This window comes from Columba livia, chromosome W (genome assembly GCF_036013475.1).
Source record: "Columba livia isolate bColLiv1 breed racing homer chromosome W, bColLiv1.pat.W.v2, whole genome shotgun sequence".
NCBI classification, from domain to species: Eukaryota; Metazoa; Chordata; class Aves; order Columbiformes; family Columbidae; genus Columba; species Columba livia.
In genome coordinates this window covers 20,508,263-20,520,540 of record NC_088641.1, presented here as the reverse complement: position 1 = coordinate 20,520,540, position 12,278 = coordinate 20,508,263, and the positions used below count along the sequence as shown (strand labels likewise).

The 12,278-nt window shown below is 43.6% G+C and overlaps 1 long non-coding RNA gene across 1 annotated transcript; it reads left to right on the top strand.

Annotated features, from left to right (window-relative positions):
* Positions 1-2,261: 2,261 nt before the first annotated feature.
* Positions 2,262-12,076, top strand: LOC135577182 (uncharacterized). The gene is made up of 3 exons (XR_010468752.1): positions 2,262-4,089; positions 5,276-7,920; positions 11,685-12,076. It is a non-coding gene; the product is annotated as an uncharacterized LOC135577182 (long non-coding RNA).
* Positions 12,077-12,278: the final 202 nt, after the last annotated feature.

The following is a 12,278-nucleotide window of genomic DNA, read 5'->3' as shown; positions in this document are numbered from 1 at the left end:
GATCAGGGTGGACAGTGGAGCTCCCAGAGTTGGGGAAACCCAAGGAAGAGTCTGCTGCGGCACTTGTGCCAGGAAGCAGCAGATCTTGTGAGAGAGGCTAAAGTGGCAGGGGCATTGCCAGGAGATATAAATGGCCCCTAGGGAGCGCAGGTGATGAAGAATGCAGTGAACAGGGCAAGCAAACAGGGGTGTGGCAGATAGCGTGGCAGTTCGCACAGAAGGGCGTACGGGAAGGGCAAGGAAGCTCTGCCAGCTCAAGAGATTAGTTCAGTTGGTAGTTATCACCTTCGCAGACGGAGCCTGAATATGGTATCCACCCGGGGCAAAGGTAAGTCCCCTGCACTTGCCATGAAGGAGGCAGCAACCCAGACAGAGCTGCCATGGAAACATGCAGCCATCCAGACCTCAGGCTGCAGGGAATGGCAGAGCCTCTCACCTGTATGGGATGGCAGGAGAGAGAACAGCTGTATGAGGTGTGACCAAGGATGACCTGCTCAGCCTGGTGGTAGAGCTGAAAGAGGAGGTAGAAAGGTTGAGAAGCATCAGGGAGTCTGAGAAGGAAATAGACTGGTGGGATCAAGCTCTGGCCTCCCTGAGACAGGAAAGGCCACTAAGAAACCAATCCTTTCCCCACCTGACCGAAGACAGCAGATCAAGGGAAAGGGGTGAATGGAAATAAGTCCACACCCGAGGTGGCAGGCGAAACAACCCCCTGCCCACCCAATCATCCCAGGTGCCTCCGTACAACAGGTACGAGGCTCTGGATGTGGAATGGCTGAGGAAAACAAAGGTCCACAGGTACTGACAGGATCAGAAAGGCCTACCCTCATATTATGACCACCTCCACAAGGAAGAAAAGAAGGGCTATAGTTGTAGATGACTCCCTTCTGGGGGGTAGAGAGGGTCCAATATGCTGGACAAACCCCCCTCTTAGGGATGTCTGCTGCCTTCCTGGGGCCCAGGTTAAGGACATCACCAGGAAACTACCTAGTCTGGTACAGCCCTCAGACTACTACCCATGACTGGTCTCCCATGTGGGTGGTGATGAAGTTGTGACAAATAGTCCAAGGGCCTTGGGACAGTTGGTGAGGGAATCAAGAGCACAGGGTTTTTTCTCCTCTCTTCTTCCAGTTATGGACAGTAACATTAGAAGAAACAGATGCAGTCTATTAATACATGGCTCCACAGGTGGTGTCACCACCACAATTTTGGCTTTATTGATAAAGAGGTGGCCTACACGGCACTGGGTTTGATGGCAGCAGATGGGGTTCACCTTTCTCATAGGGGGAATAGGGTCTTTGCACATGAGCTAGCGGGGCTCATCAACAGACCTTTAAACTACACAGGATAGGGGAAGAGGATGCTATAAGGCTCACCTGTGACATGCTGTGAGATGTGACATCAAGGGTAGAAGGGCAAGGTGAACCGGGATTTAAACTGAAGAGCTTGGGGGGTGGGGTCCAAAGCTGCAATGCTCACACCATCACATCCAACTGGGGAATAAGCCTGGGTAGTTATCCTCCCCCGCTACTCTGCCCTGGTGAGGCCGCATCTGGAGTACTGCATCTAGTTCTGGCTCCCCTAGTTTAAGAAGGACAAGAAATTACTGGAGAGAGTCCAGTGGAAAGCTACAAAGATGATTAGGGGTCTGGAGCATCTTTCTTATGAGGAAAGACTGAGAGAGCTGGGTCTGTTCAGCCTGGAGAAGAAAAGGCTGAGAGGGGAATTTTATTTATGGTTATAAATATCTCAAGGGTGGGTGTCAAGGGGATGGAACCTGAGTCTTCTCAGTGGTGCCCAACGATAGGATGAGGGGCAATGGGCACAGACTGAAGCATAGAAGGTTCCATCTGGATATGTGGAGAAGGTTCTTTACTTTGAGGGTGACAGAACACTGGAACAGGCTGCCCAGAGAGGTTGTAGAGTCTCCTTCTCTGGAGACATTCAAAACCAACCTGGACGCATTCCTGTGCTCTAGGTGAACCTGCTTGTAATAAGTGATGGTCAAAATTGTTAATGTTGAACAAATCGAGTAGGATTCAATTATATTATGCATATTGTTGTAAGCAGTAACTGCGCTTGTGCAAGTTTGATTATGTTTTGTAGAACCTTGTAGTAGTAGTTAAGCCAATGCCTGGATTGCCTAGATGGTGCCATAAATAACAGGACTCCCGGATGGTGCCACAGATAACAGGACTCCTAGATGGTACCACAGATAACAGAGCGCCCAGATGTTGCAAACGATAACAAACCCCAATACTGTTACATTTAAACATCAAAAGTTAATGAGTTGTATGTTTTAATATTTCTTTTGAGTCAATAAAGCATTTAAACTAAAGTAGTAGATGTTTTAAGAAGTTCTGTTGTTATTTTTACTTGTTTAGAAAGTATACCATACCATGTATTTGCCACAGCATTATCACATTTGGGATTTAACTTTTAAGTTTAGTTTGTCCATTAACATTACAAAGTATTTGTAGCGCACATCAGTGCCACTTTGGACTTACCTGTGAATTCTTCAGGAACTATTTTCTGCAATAACTTTCAGTCAGAATTTTGTATCTTTTACTCACTTCAGCCAATTGTACCACCTCTTATGCCAGTGAATTGCTTTCTCAAAGTCTTAAAAACATGTTACTTAGCTCATGTTTATCTTCGCATCAGAAGATTTTTGTGACTGTATATTTTAAGTATGTTAGACTTTTCTACCTTAATTGATTTCTGTCACCTCACTAATAAGTTGCAATCTCTCTCACTTTGCTTGAACGTTGTAGCAATAACTGTGTTTCACTGTACCAGACTGTTACTTCTACATAGCTAAACAGAGCTCTGCAGATCAAGACTATACTTTTAGGGATGTGAGTGCTTAAAAGGCCAGCTAAATTCTATTATTGTATTACTACTGCAACATGATGGTGTCAAACAGGGAAGGGAAAATTAGTAGGGACTGTATTTGAGCTTAAGCAACAGCAGTATTAGGTCAGGTATTTTTGAGTCTTGGCTTCAGGTTTTTAATTGGCTAATGCTTCTATTCCAGCTACACTTCAGACTTTAAAACATACAATAGAGGAAAATCTTAGGCATATAAAACAAATGTGGCATATAAAACAAAATTGGAGAAACTGTTTCTTTTTTTACAAATATAAGGTGTGTTGCTTCTTGAAACAAAAATACTTTGTAGTCATTACTAGCCAAAACTATTAAAATCTGTGTGTTGTTTTTTTCTGTTCCCTTTGCCTCCTGCTCTTAAATTTTAAATTTCAGCTTAATGGCATGCCCTCTGTTCAGACTGTGCTCCTTCTGATGGGTTCTCTTCCTCCTTGTTCTGTTTGGGACCTTCCTTTGTTGATGCCATTTTGTAATATTTAAAATGGGTACAGTATTGTATTGCATGTTATGGTATGTCATAGTTATGAACTTTATCTTTGCGTAAGCCTCTACCTCTTTTTCATTTGTCTGTCTTTACAGTTGCAGTAAACAAAAAGCATCACCTTAGTGGATTTTAGTTATTTATCTTAGTTATCTTTCTGCATGACGCCCTGCACACACACATTTGATACTTTATGCTTTTTCTGCAAGTACAGCTTCCCAATGAAAAGGGCTTTGTTAGGATATATACTGATTTATCTTCTGTTTCCACATCAGTATTTCTGCCACTCAGATATGCTTTCTTTTACTTTCAGAATTTTTTCACTCTGTTCTTGGTATATTTAACAACAATAAAAACAGTAGAGTCTCTTTTAATTCTTTTAAGTGTTTGTTATAATGAAGAAAATTGTCAATAACTAGTAACTTTTATTGGCTGCTCACTAATTAATTTTACAGTCTTGTTATATTTCTGTAATGGTTTCACAATCTGGGTTTTTCAGTACAGGAATCTCTACAAGCAAGTATGCCATTTCCTGATGCTTCAAAAGCACAGGAGTCTATAGGAGGCAGATCACCAGAATTTCAAAATATTTCACCTGTTATTAGACTACAAGGTATACCAGACACTTCTGAATTAGCAGGAACCTTACCTCAGAAATACAGAAGGAAACTCATGTCAGATGAAGAGATGGAATATATTCAAGTAAGCTTCATTTACTGGTGTGTATTGTCTGTATTTACCTAGTATTTATCTTATTTCTACACTTTCTTCAAAGTTTAAAATATGGTATTACATTGTCATTCATGGTAAGCGTATACTTGGATTTTTCACAGCTTTGATGCACAATACCCAAACTGCCGAATCTTAATACACAAGGTACCCAACTCTAAACACTACTGCTTAAAAAGGGACAACACACAAAATTTGAAGAACAGGAGAGATGGGTGTGAGTTTAAAATGAAGATACACAGTTTTGTTAAATGATAAGGACACCTACAGTGTGATCATGTTAGAGGAAATCAATTTTCCTGCATGTGTTGCGGTTGAGACAGACAAACGACATAGGACAAGTTCTTAAGTACAAACAGCAATGTCCATTTATTGCCACAAATGCTTTTTTATATAGTCTACCAGTTCATGTGTCTTTTTGCTATTGATTACAGGCTGCAATAGTAACATATCATTGGCTAATTTTGCTATTGTCAGTGTTACTCTTTTATTCCTTTCTTTCTCACGGGTACACCTTAGTAACTCTGGATACTCCTTTACTCCCATCTTTCTCATGGGTAGGCCTTAATATCTTCAAGGCTAATTTCTGTTCCCATACCCTCTGTCATGGAATCCATGGACCTGCTGTAGTTTCCCACACTGCATGTATATCAATAGGGTATTATAATTAGAAATAAAATTATTTATTTTTCCATGGTAATACACTTGACCTCTAGCATAAATTTTCTAACGGTGAGGTAAGTTGTAAAATAAATTTGTTGGCAAAATAAGGAATTGAGTACATTTCTGATTTCTCATAAGGATTGTAATGACTGACCTTGGCTTTGTTTTTACTTTGCGCTCTGGACAGTGAAAATAATTCTAAAACTTCTGTTTACTACTGCTGCGTTTATCAGACCTTTCTAAAGTAAGAGTCTGGTTTCTTTAGAGTGTGAGGATTGGAAGCAGCTATAATTATAAGTCACAGGTGTTGATCTTTTTGTATTCTCCCCTGAAAAAAATGGGTAGATGCTGATACTTTGACACTCCATGCATGTTCTTATACAGGTTAAAAATCAATTTCCAAGTCAGAAGTTAAAACTAGAACTCTGTAAATCTAGAACAGTGAAAAAGATTTCATCTCCATTTCTCATTCTTTTAGTGGAATATATTTAACTGTCTTCTTTTATTTTACAGCGTGGAGGTCCAGAATAAGTATGGAAGACGACTTGTTTGCCACTATTGAAGAATGAAATATACAATCATAATACGCCTTTATTGTGAATATTATTAGCTTTAATAAAACCCTATATGAAGGGTGAGAAAGTTGACACAACACACTATATTAATTTGTGATTGAGAAAGCCATCAACAGAAAATATAACTAGTATTTGATGTCCACACCATTAAAATATTTTTTTTTCTAATTAGCCATTCGCAAACATGCCAATAGAACTGAGTTGTTTTCATTAAAAAAAAAAAGAAGATGTCTCATCAGGAATAATTTTATGGGCAGGAAAGGGACACTGAAGTATTCTCAAAGATTATTAAGAGTGGTTGTTCTTAGTAGTTATACAACTGAATATTGGATCTAAGGTTGGGGAAAAAAAAAAAACACTGTTTCAGAAGAGAGCTCTTTGGGTTCAATTACAGTTAGAAGTCCACAATATAACTGGTCTCTAGGCTTAATCTGCATTAATATGCATAGTCCATAGCTGCAGCCTTTCACATGGCAGACAGAAATGAGCCTATGCATCTCAGGCTGGTAGTAGCCAACAGCCTTAGCATCAGTCATGCTGCTTTCAGCCAAGGGGCCGTGTAGTGATGTAACCTGTGGTATTGGAAAGCAGCTGCGCGTTCCCCTCCCGAGCTGTACCCCAGCCTCCTCCGGCACTGGAGATAACAGCGCGGGTTGCTTCATCAGCCCTCTTCCCCCTCGTGCTTCCTACGAGTTACCGGGAGTTAGGGACAGTGCCAGGCGGGTATCTGTGGGCGGGGCGGTGAGGGGTGGTGCCGCTGGCGGTTGCCAAGGGCGGGGCCTGGCGAGGTGGGGGTGTGCACGTGCGTGTGTACCCCCGCACCTCTTCTCCCTCCTTCCTCTTTCCCTCCATCCTCCCGTCCTAGCAGTGGTGGGTACGTGGGCGCGCGCCAAGCGCTACGAGAAAATTGACTTCTTGGGGGAGGGGCAGGTTGGTGTATGTAGAGCTCCTCAGCTCTCTCTGGTCCGTCAGGTGTGAGGGTCTCCTCTGAGGGGTCAGCTGGGCCCGGCGGATCTGGTGACGTGTCTCTTGTGACTGGAGGGGCACTGGCGGAGGGGAGTCTTCCGGCCCTAGGGCTGCCTGTAGCAGCGCGCATTCTGGCGGCTTCTGCTAGGCCCATGGCATGGCGTGGCCCGGGCCGACCCTGTTTCGCCTTCCACACGCAGTGGTGAAGCCCTGCTGAGAGGCGGGGTGGTGATACTGCGGTTATAGGGTGAGAGGGTCGGTCTCGTGCGAGGGAGGTGGTTGGGGAAGGCAGATTGTTCCCCACCACTGTGCTGAACCAGAATTTCATGGGCTCTTCCTGATTGAAGGTCCTGGTGCGGGCACCTCTCTAGCCCGAGGAGCTGGGTTCGGTGGTTCAGGGGCTGTGTTTGCTGTGCTAATGTCCGAGCCTCTGACCAGGCTCTGCTGGCGTGCAACTTGCATGCCCCTGTAGTCATGGGAGCCTCTCTCCTTAGTTTGCTACTGTTTATAAAGCAACCAAATTGTTGCTATTAAAAAGGTGTCAGAATATTTTCCCATTGTGTGATCAGGTGTATAGTTGCTCTTGACCTGCCTAATGATTTTTTTGAGCTGGCTTAATGGGTAATAGGGCAAGATTTTGTTTCTAGAGTTTTTTGTTTAAATGATTCAGTTAAGTTGTCTTTAATAATTTTTTTCAAGAAGAAAGACTAGCTTCAGTCCTACTACATTTCTGAGTTTCTGAAGGATTACCTGGTCTTGTAACTTGAAGTTTTGGTTATTTGTTAAACAGATGTATGCTTACTTTTTGAATCTTTTCTCCTGCCATACCTTTTTGACAGAATTTGACAAAAGTGATCTTAGATCTGCAAATTAGCTGTTTGAATATGCGTTTATAAAGTCTGTTTTCATAAAGTGTTTTGCTTCATACTATATGAAGAGATTACAGAAAGTTTTTGTATTAAAAATAGATTATTAGTTGTGTAATAAGTGATGGTCAAAATTGTTAATGTTGAACAAATCGAGTAGGATTCAATTGTATTATGCATATTGTTGTAAGCAGTAACTGCGCTTGTGCAAGTTTGATTATGTTTTGTAGAACCTTGTAGTAGTAGTTAAGCCAATGCCTGGATTGCCTGGATGGTGCCACAGATAACAGGACTCCCGGATGGTGCCACAGATAACAGAGCGCCCGGATGGTGCAACAGATAACAAAGTTCCAGAGATGGAAATTCCCAGCGTGTAAATGAGCTTATAACATATATAAGCACACACGAAAAGTTGAGTGGTGTGCCTGTTGGCGGAACTGAGCTTCCCCCGGTCACCCAGCGCTGTTTTGCCTAATTACCGCTTGCTAAATAAAATCGATTGATTGGCTCAAAATCGATTTATTGGCTCTTATTTATAACAAATTTTGGTGCCGTGACTCGGATTAAGGATCTCTGGGAGGGACTCCTAAACTTCAGGGAGGCGCCTCGTCCCGTTTTCAGACGGCCCTGGAGTGGACGGAGGATCGCCCTGAAACCTTAACCTCCGAACCCTAAATTTAGGTAATTAGGCAAAAGAATTGAACCCCGTAAACCTTTGTGCACGAAGAACCGGACGAAGACCCCGGGGAGGGTAAGTATAGAAAGCAATTCCGTTCGGTTGGGGTGGGTATCCTGGAGTGTGCATGAACGAGACGCCCCCCCCGCTTGGGGAGGAAGCGAAGTGAGTGTGGACCCTGCCGTAAGGCAGGGCGGGACTCTCTAGTAGTGCGGTTCTCATTGCCCGCGAGGGCGTGAGCCACGAACGAGGGGTGCGTGTGTGTGTGAAAGAAGACACTCCGGAAGATGGGACAGAGGAAGAGCAAGCCTTCTGATCCCATGGGGAAGGGACCCAAGGAGAGGTTACCGGATATTCCCCGAGATTCCCCATTGGGCCTTATGCTCAAGAATTGGGAAGGTGCAGCTTGCACGCGAAACAAAGGTAGGGAAAAAATGGTTTATTATTGCATGCATGTCTGGGGAAACCAGCAGATTAGACCAGATCATTTATTTTGGCCAATTTTTGGTTCATTTGAAGATTGGATTTGTCAGGCCCTAAATTTTTATGTAAATGATAAGGAGCCCTTTGATCCTGACGAGAGCGAATATGCGCGTTGTTGGCTACCTCCTGCGACTCGCGCTGGGATTTTTACCATAGATGAAAAAAAATCTGGCCGCAAAAAAAGGGCTCCCGAGGAACCTCCACACCCTCCCCCTCCCTATGATCCCCCGCCAGTAGCGAATCCAAGGCCCTCCTCTCCCCCTGTGCCTTCGGCTTCTGCGGAGGATTCCGATTCTTCGGGGTCAGTTAGGGGAACCCGAAGACTCACGAGGAGTCAAGCTAGGCAGCAAACGACATCAGGGGCAGGACAGCAAGCATCATCAGAAACAGGGCTATACCCATTACGAGAAATAGCGATGGGAGGTCCACAACCCGGGGTGGGATTTGTGTCAGTGCCTCTAAATTCGGGGGATGTAAGAGAATTTAAGAAGGAAATGGGGAATTTGTTATAAGATCCCTTAGGAGTTTCGGAAAGGGTAGATCAGTTTTTAGGACCTAATTGATATACCTGGGATGAACTGCAAGCTATTTTAGGGATACTATTTACCCCAGAAGAGCGGGAAATGATTCGGAGGGCTGGGATGAGAGTTTGGGACCAGCAACACCAACAAGGGCCAGGTGCTGACATTAAGTGGCCCCAGCAGCGCCCTAACTGGGATAATCAAAACCCAGAACACAGAGGCCATATGGGAGATCTCCGCACTATAATCGTCCAAGGGATTAAGGAATCTGTCCCTCGAGGGCAAAACATAAATAAAGCCTTTAATGAACAACAAAAGAAAGATGAGACTCCCACAGAATGGTTAGAAAGACTAAGAAAGAGCTTGCAGCTTTATTCCGGGATAGACCCTATGACACCGGTCGGACAAGCTCTTTTAAAAACACAGTTTGTGGCGAAGTCATGGCTGGATATTAGAAAGAAGTTAGAAAAGTTGGAAGATTGGCAAGAGAAAGGGTTGGATGAGTTGCTAAGAGAAGCACAGAAGGTTTATGTGAGAAGGGAGGAAGAGACTCAGAAGAGGCAAGCTAAAATTTTAGTAGCGGCAGTTCGAGAGGGACAGAGGACGGCTCCACAGAAGGGAGGGCCACCACGCATAGGTGGGAATGGGCCACCTCGGGGAAGTCAAGTTGGACTGAAGGATTTGAAGGAAATCGAATGTTTTTACTGTCAGAGGAAGGGACATATGCGAAGGAGCTGTAGGAAACGTATACAGGATGAGAAAATGTATTATGCTGAGTAGGGGTGTCAGGGGCTCTATCTGCTGGGGACTCCTAAAACAACAGAGCCCTTGATAAAATTAAAGTCAGGTCCCCAGTGCCAGGAAATGGAATTCCTGGTAGATTCGGGGGCAGAAAGATCTACTGTCCAAACTGTGCCCCGGGGATGTGCTCCATCTTCTGAGAAAATACAAGTAATAGCAGCAAAAGGAGACCCCTTTTCTGTATTAGTAATTAAAGGGGTAGAAATAGAATCCCCATCCCGAATAGGGATAGGGTCCCTTTTATTAGTGCCTGAAGCTGAATATAACCTATTAGGAAGGGATTTAATGGTCGAATTGGGAATTAGTTTGGAAATAAAAGATCGGGAATTGAAAGTAAAACTGTACCAAGGTAAGAGAGGATTTAGAAGAAGAAGAGGAGTTTTTATGTGGAGAAAAAAAAAAAAAAAATAAAATTGTTCATAGATGGATTATTGCGGGTAGTGGACGGAAAAAGGAAGTCAGGATACGCTATAATAGATGGAAACAGCTGGACAACTAAGGAGTCAGGTCCCCTTAACTCAGGATGGTCGGTGCAGTCTTGTGAGCTGTTCGCAGTATTGAGGGCATTACAGTTGTTAAAAGGTAAGAGAGGAACAATATTTACAGATTCTAAATATGCATTTGGGGTGGTTCACATGTTCAGAAAAATTTGGGAAGAGAGGGGACTGATGAATTCTCAGGGTAAAGGATTAATACATGAGACCTTAATAAAGCAAACTTTGGAGGCATTAAGAGGGCCCAAACAAATCGCGGTAGTTTATGTAAAGGGCCATTGGAAGGGAACCTCCACACAAATAAGAGGGAATAATTTAGCAGATGAGGAAGCTAAGAAAGCTGCGTTGCTGGTAATAAAAGAAATGGGCAGCTGGAATCAGCAGCTTCCAAAAGTGTTAGAATGGAAGAAACCTTTTTGCACTCTTTTCTTAATATTAAGGACATTCTTAAAACTAGTTAACACGTCAGTGTATTAGTTTTTAAACTTCAAGGTATTTTCTGGAGCTTTTACTTAATAAGAATAAAACTTTGTTATTGTGCAATATTTGTTCATTAGTTTAAAAATGGTCACCTTTAAGAGTTGGTCCCATATAAATGTATCTTCTGTCAGGGAGTTTTAAATTCCAGATTTCTTTTTTTTTTTTTTTTTTTTTTTTTTTTGTTACTTTGTATTTTGAAATCTGTTTTCCTATGTGCTTGTACTCTGTGCCTTCAGCTTGTGCACTTTGCAACTTTATAGACCATATTTTGTTACTGCAAAATGTGTTCTTGAGGCAAAACTTGGCATGAACAAACATGCTGCAAAGTTGCACTTTTCTCTTGCTTTAATGGGAGGTAAATCTGAGAAAAAAGTCGAACCTATCACCGTCACTAATCGTGACTTGGAAGTTTTATTTTACATGCGTTTTAGTGTTCAGTGTGGGGACCAACTCTTGTAGAACCCCTTTCATTGACTTTTCAGTGGCTTCCATAATCGCAATAGATTGAGGTGTGAATTCCAGACTGAATAAGATACTAAGATGTGTTTGATGCTGTGCTATGTAGAAATATTTGGGGCAAATTCTCGGGTTTTGTAGGTCTGCAAAGTGCATCTCTGGCAGCACGAACCAGACTTGCAGCTGGTTGATCAGTGAACAGTGGCACCTGTCCAAGGTCACTTTGTGGCTCCTGTGCCGTTTCTCCTGTCCAGGGGACGCGAGCAGAGTGGGGGGGGGGAGGTGTTGTCCCTGCCGCATATGTTCTTTGTCTTTTTCCTGCGTTGTGTGGTGAAGTCCCGCGGGCCCTTTTGTGCTTGTGTGGCTTCGTTGCGCAGTGCAGGGGGGGGAGATGGAGGGTGTGTGCAGCGGGGGTGGCATTTCTTTTTCATTCTGCTTTGTAGCCAGACAAGAACTGTCAAAGCGAGGTCTGGTGGTCCAGAGACCACCTTTAGATATAGCAATACATCGTATCAAACCAGGAAATCAAGTATTCATAAAAACATGGAGGGAATCATCGCTAACCCCTCCTGGGAGGGACCTTTCCTTGTTTTACTCACCACAGATACCGCAGTCCGCACCGCGGAAAGAGGATGGACACACGCTAGTCGAGTAAAAGGTCCTATACTGCACACAGACTGGGAAGTCACTGGGAAACTGGATGAGTTGAAGCTGACCTTCAAGAGGAAACAGACACGTGACGCATAGCCCTGGATACTAGGCTTTTTATGGACAATTGTAAGGAATTACATAAGTCGCACATCGCATGTCCTGTATGTAAGCAATGCAATCCGTGGGTACGTTGCGTGTGTCACGGGTGCAGGATACAGCAGTGAAAAAAGTTTCCTTATGTTGAACGATGGTGTAATGAGTGTTGGGGAAAAACCTTAGATACCATTAGGATATTAATAATCACTGATAAGTCCAGACATATGGGAAATAACCAAGAGGAAGTGTTCCAAACCCTGTGAGGATTCGGGACAGTGGCCAAACCCTTGTATTTGAAAATAGCCCTAATGGGTCGAGTATTGGAAAGTGGGTTGTGACAGAACAAGGAGAGAATTCAGGAGGCAGTCCCCTGAAAACTACAACTGCTGCCGAGAAGATAACTTACCTGGCTATTCTGAAGCAACAGAGTAGGCCCAGGGCAAGGCAGAGG